We start from the raw sequence: 13,730 nt of genomic DNA on the forward strand, positions 1-13,730 counted from the left end.
TCGCAATAACTATACCGGCCACCGTGGGAGTTAAGAACACGGATACTGCGCCTTCTTTACTTTTTTACTTCGCTGTAACAATAAGCATTGCAGTACTGCGTATCTATAGGGCTTCGGGCTGTTAGACTATCCGTAAAGCGTGTGCGAGGTTACGACGTAAACAATTAGGGCCCTGGGTAGGAATACGGAAAACGGGAAGTACATGGGAGCGAGACGGGGGCTGGGGAAGGTTACGGGAAACAGGTGCGCGACTTTCATCAAGGCACGAACATTGCGACGCTACCTACCCATAGAAACAAGTCAAGCATGGAATTTATAGGTGCAGGACCCGCGCCTAGGAAACTACCTAACGCAGGTGAACACACTTATGAAGGAGCCCGCGGTATTTCGTCTTAACCAAGGCCAAGCCTCCAAAACGGGTGGCGAAATGTCAGTGCACACAAACCTTATCTCGCCAAGAGCAGTAACTCTTGGTCGCAAATCGAATGCGAAACTCCAGGAGTCCTCAGCTGTATTCGTTAAATGCATCGTCGGGATGGACCCAGCAATCAAAGCGTAAGCTGGGACGGGATAAATGAGCAGCTGTGACGAAAAAGAGAGAGAGAAATGAGATTCAAAGAGGCATGGGAGGATAACCGGAAGATAAACAACCCGTTCGCCACCCTAAATTGTGGAAAAGGTAAGGGGAGACAGAAAGATCGAATAGGAAAGCGGAGAAGGAAAGCGTAATGATATATACATAGAAGATAACGACACACACAAAAACACAGGCACGCACAAAGACGCACGCACAAAGTACAAGACCAACCAGCACAATACAAAGCAAAAAAAACTTGAAGCTCTGCTGTGCTTGTTCTGGACACATCGAACGCATCTCAAACCCCATTATGTCACTGACATGCCAAGCATTTGCTTGCGCGCGACCGTGCATGCACACGAGCTCCTCCTTGACATGTGTTTCTGCACTCGGCGAGGCATTTCCCTCCTTGACGTACAACCAAAGATAGTAATGTGACAAAGAGAAACATTGCTGCCCACTGAAGCGCGCGAATGGGCATTACCGAGATCGGCCATCTAAAGACGCGCAGACAGCGCGGCTAGATGCCATTCGTACTAACAAGACAAAGAAAGAAACTGGTCCCGCACACACAAACCACAGCAGCCTCTTCGCCGGGATAACTTTCCGAGAGGAGACTGCTCCTCTTATCGGGGTCGCTCAATTTCCTAGGCGCGCCGCGCGCGGTTTTTAACGTAAATGATTTTAAATGGGATCGTGTATCGCGCGCGCATGGTATTCAGAATGAAGAATTAACCACGCGGCCATTAGCTGGGGGGCTAACAAGGTCCGCGTGCACCGGGGGCAGAGAGACTCGTACCGCATTTCGAGCACGTCCGCGCGCGTAAGCGACGGTCGCGCCACAACAATGCACGGGCGCGGGGGCCTCTTATCGGAGGGAGGCTCATTAATAAGACCGAGCGTAGACACGAGCCCGAAGGCTCCACCGACGTATAAACGCTTATCGCGCCGCGTAATCGCACGCCCCGCGCAGCCGGGCATCCGCCGTGAGTGCAGCTTGCGTATACGCAAGCGCCGTATACACTCGACACGGAGACAGCGGGAGCGGATACGGCGACGGGCCAAATGCACGCCACGTCACTTTCACCTCCAGGATCGACGATATACGCCGGCGTGGAAGGCGAGGCGCGTACCAGTCCTCCTCGAGAGCCAGTGTCCCCCGCGCAGAAGGCAAAAGAAACAGCGAACGAACGAGGCCAGGCGAAATTCTGAATCACGTCATGCGCGGCGATGTTCCTCCTCTCTCTCTCTCTGTCTCGCCCGCCTCATCCGTACGGCTCCTCGGAGATGCGATCGCGATTTCGACGCTTCCCGGCGACCAGCAAGTGTGCGCCCGGTGTACGCGCGAGTCCGGTCCCTATACGTGCGTACGGACGAAGGCTCGCAGCCCATCGCCTTCGCTCGGTCGCGCACACGACGCGACGCCGGGTGTGTGCATACGGTCTATACCATGGGCGCAGGTACATATAAGCCTGCCGTGGTGCTGCGCGCACGCACGCACGAACACGACGACGCCACGGGCGAAGGAGTCCTCGACGAGCCAGGAAGTCAGGGCGATGTTCCACACCCCCGGCGATCGGCTATAGCTCTCGGCTCGCTGTGGCGAGCACACCACCGTAGTACAGACCGGAGGGGGGGAGTAGAGGGGGCCGTGAGAGCAGGCGCTGATAACCGCCGTCGATCGGGGAAAATGAAGGACGATACATCCTCACTGGACCAGAAGAGACCGATAAGAACGGTGAAGAATGGCGCGGCCGGAGGAGCGTCTCGTTTCTAATCCGCGCAATCTCCGCGCAGATACAGATGCTCGCTCGCTCCGGGACGTGTGCCTGATGGAGCGAGCGCTTCGCGAGCACGTCGCCTCCGCCGTTTCGAGGCGGCATCGGAACGGCGGATCGGAATGCTCGCATCGCGACGCGGGTCCGTCGTGTCGGGCGTTGGCTCGCGTCCCGTCCCGATCGGCAGTCGCAATTCGGGCGCACGACGTTATAGTGCAAGCATGCGCGCGTAGTAGTACACGTGCGAGCCCTCCCCGTGTCTCGCAGTGTGTCACTTCGGTTCTGAGCAATTTTAAGCTCTGCTGAATTGGATGTCGCATACCGAAACGCTTGCAATGACTTGTGCGCTTTCGCATTTTGGGCTTGTGTTTCTCCGCTGTACATTGTTGCTTAAACTGAAGTTTCTGTTTTTTGTATTCCTGCTTTTCTTTAGTTTGTGTTGTATTTCAAGTGTAACACGATAATTTGAAAAATAGCACGCATTTGGCGTGTGGCATTATAACTTTTGTTGTTCCATTCTTTTTTTCTGTCTTTTGTAAACGTAATCAATATTTTTTGTTCTGCTGCGCTTATGTTCCTGTCCGCCTGTGCGACGTTAAAGGGACAGTGATCCTCGACAAGGGAGCCATTTTGTGGCTTTTATTTCACAGCCCTCAACATCCGCACGCTTCAAATTGCGATAGAGTCGTTTGATTTGTCTTGACTTGGTTCGGGAGGAAACTCTCCGTGCTGAGCAAAAACAAACGTACACTGTTGGGAAACACGGAAGACGAGAGAGCTTGTGTTGGCTCGCGCTGGCGCTCAGGCGGGGCTGGAGAGCTATGCCGTTTTCTTCGTATCTTAGTGCTTACATACCTCCTCCAAAGGCATAAAAGCGAAGAAACAGGACTGGTATCCGTCGCTCCGCGATCCGCTTATAGACTATTGCCAATCCGTGAAAGTGTAGCACATTTTCAAAGCACAATCTACATCTCCGAATATCACTGGTATGCTTCGGTTAACAGCGTAGCATTCCCCATTTCAACAGCATTAATCACACAAAAGTAAAAAAAGGGTGCCTACCTTCCCTCCTTATGAGACATGCGGCATTTCATTTGACTCACAGATTGGCCATGAACGGTATACATCATGTACAGTTAAGTGAACAAAACGATATGCCAGTTTGAATTCTGGGCCTTCTGAGCCAAACTGCTGAGAAATTTGGCGCTGCGTTATGCCAGACCACTAGCTATAGGGGAATAGCCGTTTTAACATTCACTGGCTTGTTATGTTATATTATTGTCATGTGGTCTGGGGACCTACTACAGGATCGAACCTCTCGAAACTATTAGTGACGCAAAAAAGTAATTTTGAGAATAATTGAGAATGCGCCAATTCTGCATGCTACTAACTTTTTTTAAAAGTACAATATTTAGAGCACAAGACACACGTGAGTAGAAATTGTCGTGTGATTATCACAATTATTTAGGAATGTCCTAATTCTTCATGTGGTTAGCAAATCTCAGTCGGAAAGAAGTGCCAAGTAACACAAGAACAATAGAAACATGGAACTTTCAAAATCGTCGCATTGGTTATAGTAAGCAGATGCTTCAAAACAAACTTGCGCCTTTACTAAATGACTATAATAAAAAAATGTTACATCCGCGAAATAAGATCATCTGAAGTGTACGCGCTGTTTATATAAGGTTGGCCCCTGTGTGGTATTTGGCTTGTATTTAAATATATAATGAAATGTCACTATTAATTTTAATGAGTACGTTGCAAGGAGGACTTGTGATAATGTATGATGCTGATGTATGATCCTGATGTATAATGATGTATGCTGATGCATGACGCTCTGTGTTGGGCGGCAACTTGTGATGTGTTTAATTTGATGGTTCCGTCAAAGTGTATGAAAATGTTTCATTTAGTTTGACGGATCTGTTATCAAACTGTACGACAATGCAGACAAAATGGTTGTACCTCTGCTGCGGTCTTTGCCAGTATGGGGGCGAAAGGACTAACTCAAGCCATTCTTGAACAGCATTTCCCTTCCCATCTCATCCACGGTATTGCGATCAATCAGTCAATCAATTTATGTTATTCGCACCGCACAGCCCACCCATCGCGCAAACAACTTGCGTATTCCTAGAATGTACCACAACGAAACTGTATAAGTAAACCGGTATATGCGAGAATACGTGCGCGCTGGTGAAATAAATGTAAATGATAACCGCTGAGGTTATCCAAGTGAAACGCGTGGATAATGCTACGGCAGGTTTAATATATGACGAGAAATCGCACAAAGAGAGAAAAAAATAAGAAAAAATCGCACGAACATCCACACTCACACAAACTCGAAAATGAAGGCAACAGTGAGCAATATGAAATTAACAAAGTGGAAAGTGGAGATTTATGGCACCGTTATGTTATCCGTCGCTGTCCTTTTGGCTGCAGCAGTGCATACCCTGTTTGACGGGATCGAAAATGGCAATAGCTATTTGACTATGACAAGCTGACAACGAATTTTTCCCCGGAAACAATAATAGCATATCTGTTCACAACTGCACCTTGCGCAGAAAATGCGTCGCTGACAACATTGAGCAAGCAGCAGGGCTTGACAAACACACACATACGCGCGCGCGCGCGCACGCGCATACGCACTCATGCTATATCTTAAGCCAACAAACAAAGACACCAAGGACAACACAGGGGAAATTACCAATTGAATTAAAAGGTGATAAATTAATGTAATTGAAAATGAATCAAAAGGATGGAAAACAACTTGCCGCAGGGGGGGAACGAAGCCACGTCTTCGCTTTACGCGTGCGATGCTCTGCCAATTGAGCGACCGCAGCGCCGTTTTGCCATCCACTTCCTGGGTTATGTGTGACTACTAAAACTAACCCTAGTTTCCACTGTGTTATCCTTGGTGTCATTGTTGGATATATATATATATATATATATATATATATATATATATATATATATATATATATATATATATATATATATATATATATATAGAGAGAGAGAGAGAGAGAGAGAGAGAGAGAGAGAGGATATTTCTTTAGCTGCACCAATTTTTTATTGCTCTTGGCAGGCAGCACGATTCTAACCATTGAACTAAATTACTTGATGAGGAGGCCTACTACTTAAACAAGCAATCGAATGCTTAATCGAATAATTAACAAATTACACTAATTATCCTTTTAATGACATATTTCAATTTACGAATTGTAACCGGTAAGTTCGCAAGGTGTATCCACTTGGAACGAATACTCAGGATTACGCCAGCATCGAGATATTTTCAGTGTACGAGAAAATGCATTGGCGTTTCAAGTGGATATAGTTTGCAAACGCACTAGCTACAATTTGTGGATGGAAATATGGGCCGTAAAGTAATTAATTTAAAATATTATTTAGCGGAATTGGCTTCCTTATTCAATTAGGCATTTTGATTTTTCATCGAAGTAATAGCCATCTCATCGAATAATTTAGATCAAGAATTAAAATTGTGCTACCTGCCACAGGCAATATTTACAAATTCGGCGCAGTTAAAGAAAAAGAAACAGCATATGGTGAAAACATGACCATCGTGAACCGCAGTGTCACCGTCTTTCCCCCTCCGTTTCGAATTTGTTTTGTTCACGAAAAGAAAGCTCGCAATAACAAGTTTGTTGGTTTTGATGAGCGTCTCATGGCGTTCTTATGTAGCCGGGACTATGTGGGCCAACAAGGTAGACGAATGAACGATTGTCTGAGGATGCGTGACAACGACGGCGACAAAAAGTACGATGGCTTTCTTGGTCTTCATTGCGGAGTGTGCGGCTGTGGACCAAATTTTTGATAAAACCAGTATCGTCGGGGGAAGCTGTAACCAGCTCATGAGAGGGATCATTCAAGCGGAAAATCACAGTTATGTGATTTTCCGCTTCACAGTTATGTGATAGAAATCACAGTTATGTGATATGTAATTATATGATCTTTGTGTGCCTAAGCCATCAATCGTGCTATCATGAAAAAAAAAACATTTTTCAGAGCCTGACATGTGAATGCGTTGAACATGCGCTGGCGACCTTATACTAAAATGGTGCAATGCATATGAAAGTTAGTGCTCCGTGTGTCTCCGTCGCCTACCTTATTCCTAATGTTTTCTTTTTTTTCGTGCCCCACGTTCGCCAAACCATGCAGAACAGCAACTTGTCCAAACACTTGTGTTTCTATTGGTGAATAGCGTGTTTCTATTGGCGCATTGCCCACATAATTGCGAAGGCGTGCATTTCACGCGCAAATCCCTCGTTACGCCTCATAAGAGAAATTAGAGCTGGTGTCACTGAAAGCTTTAAGTAGAGTTATCGCGTTGCTCGCAAAAAAGAAAAAAAAAAGTTCACCGACGATTACGAATACTCACTATTACGCCGCGGTTGCTTGATGGCTATGGTGTTGGGCTGCTAAGAACTATAGGTCGCGGGATCGAATCCCGGCCACGGCGGCCGCATTTCGATGGAGGCGAAATGTGAACATACCCGTGTACCTATAGATTTAGGTGCACGTTAAAGAACCCCAGGTAGTCCAAATTTCCGGAATCCCCCACTACGGCGTGCCTCATGATCAGATCGTGGTTTCGGCACGTAAAACCAACATGTCTCGTACGGCACGTTGCAAACGTAGCGAAGTGTGGCGCGACTGCCTCGCTAATCGGGAGACCGCGAGACACAGCGTGACGTGTGGGCGCGATTCACAGCAGCTGCTGCGAACAGACCTTTGCTCATGCAGCGCTTTGTTTCCATATATGGTATCGGTGACGTCATCGGGGAACAGACGACGGCGCTCCACTATTTGTGGCGCCGTCTTGTGGCGATTGTCGCCGCAAAGCCCGTCTTGCGCGGCACTAGGCTTTTCTTCGCAGGCTTTCGCCATACCGTCGATCCTCCTCCGCCTTCCTCCCTCCCCTCTCTTTGCTATCCCAGTCTTTCATCCTTCGCTGTGCTCGTTGGCTCGGTTACGACAACGCCGATGAACGACGTCGACGCTCACAGCAGGAAAGGGCGCCTAAGGGCTACGCTCTAAAAAAAAAAAACACATTCGCCTGACTTCACTTCTTAACTGTATTTCGTGCGCGAAACGCTTGTAGCATGTTGCGTTCAAGGACGTATACCCGAAGTTCTAATAGATACGTAATCAGCGCGATGGCAAAGACAAACTGCCTAACTGAAGACGCTTGGGAGCCTCATAAAAACGCCGACTCCACCCGCGTGATTGTCGTCGACCGGACATTATAGATCAAATATTTGTCAACAGCACAGCTTGCGCAACAAAATCGCACCGTTAGTTTCACCGTGGGGAATTTAATCCCCCCGGCGTTCCATTTCGCCTCCGTCAACAAGAAATTGTGCAGCGTCAATACGAGGTTGCAAAATATAAACCGCGAGCGTCAGCGAGCGTATAAAGAAGGCTGGAGCAAGGCAGGAATCATAATGCCTCCGATGGAGAAGAAGGCCACACGCTTATACGCGCCGGAGGCTGCCAAGCGGAGATGGCTGGCTTTTATTTCATTCCTATCTCGGGAGCTGCAGCAGTCGCGCCTTATCTGATGACAAAACCGCGCGGGCAATAACTTAGCGCTCAGCGAGAAGAGAGCCTGATAAATATGTATTCCGCTCTCCATACAGCAGGCCATGGCAGCGAGAGGGGGTCTAGGGGGATGCGGGGGGAGGGGGGAGGATTGCTAGCTCACTGCAGAGACAAAAGACGCGCTGCGCGCAGGCAAGTTCCCCGCGTACAAAGCGACGATCGCGGTGCTCCAGGAAGCAGAAAGAAGCCGGGCCAAAGCAAAAGAACAATCCGCCACGGTGGGAAGAAGAATGGTCCCCTTCCTCCGGTACGGCTGCCTGCCCTTCGCATATTGCCGTTCGCGCTCAGCGAACTATAACCTCAGAACGCGCACATGTACTACGTGCAATATAGCAGAAGCATGCACCGCGCGCTTGTGTTGGGGGGATCCGTGGCGCCAGCGTGTCGAGTTTTACGGAAAAGCCCGGTCACTCTCGTCGTACCCGCTCGTCTCACGTACTAGCATGCAACGAAGAAAGAAACCAAAGGGCAAATAATAAGCGTGCACACCGGTCCAAATAAAAACACGATGACATGAACACGCAGAAAGAAATGCACATACGCAAGCGCACACGCGACGCACAGACACACTCTCGCGCGCAAGACAGAAGCCCAAGGAGTCGCGTAGGTCGACTCAGAGGTTTGCTTTCGGAGGCGCCAGTCGATCAGCGAGCCAGCCAGTCTGCGAGGCTTTGCTCGCGGCGCGACGGCCGTGGTGTCCCGGATTATGACGTAACGCGGCGGCTGTTGGGGCGACCGCGGCAAGTAGAAGGGGCAGCAGGCCCCTTGGCCGCCGCTGCAGCGATGAGCAGCTTTGTTTATGAAGGCGGCTTCGACCGTATACAATCCGAGCGCGCACCGGCGGCGTACGCGACGGGACGGCCCGCCACGCGGAATCCGACGGAGCGTGCTGCGCCGACGACACACGTCTTTCGCCGCCAGACGCCGCTCTCTCTCTCTCTCTCGCCGATGTCGCTCTCTTGTGTGTGTTCGTGTTTCGGACGAGTGCTCCCGTGTACCTCGCAGCTTTCTCCGCCTTCCGCCCCCCCCCCCTCCCCCATCTCCCATACTTTCTATCCTCCATCAATTTGCGGAGCAGTGGCGTGCATATAGGGTCTTGTAAACCCTTTGGCTCGCCGTCTGCCCGCCTGCAACGTGGTGCCGTATCTGTCCGCAGCGGCCGCAGCCGTGTCTATGACATCCGCTGTGGCGAGCAGAGACCCACCGCGTTCAAGTCGCCGCTGCCGCGTGACTGTGCACGACTTCAGCCAGGTGACGTTGGAACAGTCTGGCGCCACGCTAATGCATCGGCCGTGTGGACCGCGCCGCTAACCATATATAGTCAGCCTGTCACTCCTATCTCGTGTATACGCTTCTTACGCACGCTTATTCTCACCACGCGCGCACGTTTCCAGCCTGTGAACAGACTATACTGTACCGTCTGTGGCTAGGCGTTGCATTTACGAAAGCGTATGCCTTACTTATTGGAATGGCCGACAGCTCCACGTGCGGCACATGCATCAACGATGAGACGCTCGCACACATTGTATGTGTCTGCCTGCGACATAGCGCCTAGCGACAAGTGATCTGCAGAGTGATGGACCAGGAGTGACAATCGTCTACTATCAGAACTAAAAGGCCAGTGCTCCCAAAGAACATCCGCGCTGAAGGCCTTATTCGCGTTACTAGACAGTTTTAGTTGGGCGTCCGCAACCCCCCACGCACGCAGCGCGCGAGGTAGTAAGTACGTATACCGAAGCGTGCGCGCGCGAAACGGCAATAGCTGGCCGGACGCAAAAAAGTTGAGAAGGGGATGGCTGACTTGCCCGCGCAGGATCCGGTAGTACGCTACTTAGCGCCGCCATATGCCAGCTTCTGAAACTGCGTAGCCAATATCAGCCGTCACGAAGTCAAACCACAAGCCGGAGTCACATCTTCGGCCGGAGCAATATCGAAAAATGCGCTCTCGTGGACACGCGAGAACGTCCCGCAAAAACCGCACAGCCCGGAGCGGACGCTGCGCAGCTTTTGAACAGCTGCGGGTACGTGCAAGAGATCATGCGTGATCCTGTCTACTGCACATATACGCACTGTCGCCTCCGCGGTTTCCTGCGTACGAAGAGTCATTGCGGACTCCCAATGTTATGATCAACCTGTCAAGTGTGAGAGACATTCAGGCGTACGTTCCCATGTCCAGATGATCTGCCTTGTCCCAGAAAAGGTTGTTACGGTAAGCCTGGACATCGACCTGTCAAGTGTGAGAAGCGTTCAAGCGGGCGTCCTCATGTCGACATAACTGTCCTCTTCTCAGAAACAGCGTCATCCCTTTTATGCCCCGTGCTGACACAAACGGAAGGACGAAGAGAAGACAAACCGAAGAGCGGGAGGTCGTCGACGACAGAACCTGACGAAAGCACTAATTAATACTTCCACGGGCTCCCCAAGAAGACAGCGACGACCACAAAACCGCAAGGGGTTATTTAAGGCCGCCCTGGCCCCCGTGTTAATCAGAACCGCTCGAAACTCGGATGAGAGTCACAACCATATACCAATGAAGTTAATAAATTCTTTTCTACTTTTTTTCATCATCACTATGCCCGACTTCGTCGTCGTTTCCCGATTCTTGCGGTGAAGACCACCTCACCTGTTCGATATCGCATCACCGACTAAAGCTGTCTACTATAAGGCTCCCGCGCTCTACGGGCCTTCACGATAGACTTTAAGAACGCCGCCTCCTACCGCGGTTTGTTTGTGCTCGTCTCTCTTTCTCTCTCTCTGTCTAGCTCCCCCTTCCACACTTTTTCTCTTTTTATCCCCCTACTCCTTCCCCCCGTGCAGTGTATAGTCAACCGGAACTACCTCTGGTTAACCTCCCTGCCTTTCCACGCATTCTTTTCTCTCTCTCTGTCCAGCCTGTATATTAGCACTAATTGTTTTACCAGCTCATGCACGAATGGAAGCAGGTTCTGTGTTGCACGCACGCACACACGCACAGCATTGCTATTCAATGGACATGCATGTACGCGCTTGGGCTTCTAATTCCGCAACCCGAAAAATGTTTTGTTGTTAACTTTCTTCTGCCCTCCTCCTTCTATGCACATCTCTCTCAGACTGTGTGATGCAGCGCGAAACGGGACAGGGTACACAGAAAAAAATGAGGACAAGTGCTTACTGCCAACTGAAATTTTGTTGTCTGATACAAGGTGTTCGCAGAAAAAGCAAAGGAAAAACGACATAAAATATTTTTATGTCGTTCTACCTCTGTTTTTTCGGCATAACACATATTTATGTCGTTTTTCCTCTGTTTTTGTTTTCTACATAACACGTTGTATCAGGCAATAAAATTTCACTTGGCAGTAAACGCTTGTATTTTATGTCATTTTTCCTCTGTTTCTTCTACATAGCACCTTGTATCACGCAATAAAATTTCAGTTGGCAGTAAGCGCTCGTCCTCGTTTTTTCTTGTGTCCCTTGTCCCACTTCGCGCTGCACCAACTAGCCCAAACCATCACCTCTCTCTTCCGACACCTTGCAGAGGCACATTCAAGAGAATACTTTTACACCGGCAAACCTCTCCTGTATACCTTTTCTTTCATATACATATACATAGTTCTCGCTATATTTAAACTCCGCGACGGAAACGTGTGCCTTAAATAAATTCGTCATAAGGATTTAGGATTAGCCAGATAATCAGTGATTGTCGCACAACCGCGATTCCAGATGTTCGTCGGCGCGAATAAAGTGCCACCAAAAAAAAGAAAAAAGCCATTTTACTTCGCTGTAACACCCGCACAAAACACCGGTCCGATGCGCCCGCATGTAGTACAGACAGCATAAACGCGCTGGCGCGTTTCGCCATGCGCTCCGGCAGGTGCCGATCAATAAGTGTCTGGACACTCGCACACACACGCGCGCAGTCCGCTAACACAGGCGGCTGCGTATCGGTTTCGAAGGGCGCCCTCGAAGCTCGTCATGCGCGCGCTGCGCCTAAAGATGCTGGCCAGCGATCTCGCGTGCGCGCAACAACGAGGAATGCCTTGCGAAAGCAGCGACAGCGTATGCGGCCCCGAGAGAAGGACGGGCACGCGATACAGGGCGCGATAAGAAGCAGGCATGGGAAAGCGCGCGCGACCGGTGGCGACAGCAAATGGATGAGGACCCGTCAACGGGGCCGTAAACACGCTGCCGTATACTACACGCGTGTAGTGCAGCGCAGCGCGCCTCCTGTCGCGCCGTCCCGGCCTGCCGGGACTGCGCTCCGTCTTCGTCTCATCACGTCGCTCGTTCCGAAGGTTACTTGCGCGAAGTCGCTTCTCGTATACGCGGCCGAGGCCGTGTTGCGTTATCGGCCAATATCGATCGTGACGCGCGAGAGAAGAGCCGCGCTTCTTTATTTCTTCATTGTACAACGCACGAACTGTTAATCGCCGGTCAACGCGAACGGCGGCAATTGTATGGGCGCTGCATACGTATCGACTAAAAAAAAATATCGTTTCGTGTTTTGATGCGCATAAAACGCGATGCAGTATATTTTTCCCGCAACCTCGCTTCTGCTGGTGGTTAAAATCCAACTGTGGGGTTTCACGTGCCAAAACCACGATGCGATTAACGAGGTATACGCCACAGTGGGGGGACTCCGAATTAATTTTCAATACCTGCTGTTCTTTATTAACGCGTCCGTAAATCTAAGCATACGCGAACTTCATTGCATTTCTGCTCCCCGTCGAAATGCGGCCGGGATGGAAGTCGCGACTTCGAGCTCGGTTGCGTTAAGGATCCCTAGGTGGCCGAGATTAATCCGGGATATTCCACTATTGTAGCCCCAGTGTTGCTTTATGACGTCAAGCTCCATACATCGATAAATCAGTCAGCAATGTCTTGCAACGTGTACAGGCTTGGTAGTCCAGGTAGAGAAGACGCAAGAACGAAACACAGTGCGACGACGCCACCTACACAGACTGGCTTTGAACTTCCTGCGCCTCCCGTGACATCATAGAGTAGACAGTGTCTATTCGAAGATAATTGTTTATCGATAAACAAGAATTGCATTACAATCGTGAAGTGGGTGAGTTAGTACAAATAGGGAACTTATGTAAAGTATCAGCGTGCAAGAAACGAAAAAAGAATGGTGGAAGACAAAGCGGGCTCTGCTTAGCATCTTTAAGAAACTAAATACTGAAGCGAAAAGTTGCAAACACTGTTGCTGCGCAAGAAACCGTTCGAACGTGGAAAAATGCTTTGATATCCGTGAAGCCACACTGACTGACGTGTGGCATGCTCATTTGTTTGGGCGTCAGATTTAAGAAAGAAAACGACGAACTTTGTTTTCTACGCTAGTAATCAAGCTTTTACGCCAGATAAATGCACTCGAAAAACACGTTCGCTAGGGTAATTGATTTTACATGGTGCCCCTGCACAAGCCTATTATACTAAACCATGCATGTCGTGAAACAGTGTAGGCTAATTGTTGAATTAAATTGTTATTTTCCACCATGTCACTGTTCTATACGTTTCGTCTTTTGCGGATGCCTCACTAGACGAGTGCTTCAACATATATATGCACCGTCGCTCAAACTGGTCGGCTACTGATATACTGACGTAGAAGAAACGAGCAAACAGTGAAAGACGTGAAAAATTCACTCTACATACTAAAGGTCGCCACAGTATAAGTTGTGAGAGAGAAACACGCGAGCGTTTAATGCAAGACCGTTATAATTCAGAGTAAATAATAAATACAAGCGCTTAAACAGATACACTCAACGAAAAGTGTAGTACTGATC

The sequence above is a fragment of the Dermacentor albipictus genome, chromosome 1 (genome assembly GCF_038994185.2).
Source record: "Dermacentor albipictus isolate Rhodes 1998 colony chromosome 1, USDA_Dalb.pri_finalv2, whole genome shotgun sequence".
In the NCBI taxonomy this organism is placed as follows: domain Eukaryota; kingdom Metazoa; phylum Arthropoda; class Arachnida; order Ixodida; family Ixodidae; genus Dermacentor; species Dermacentor albipictus.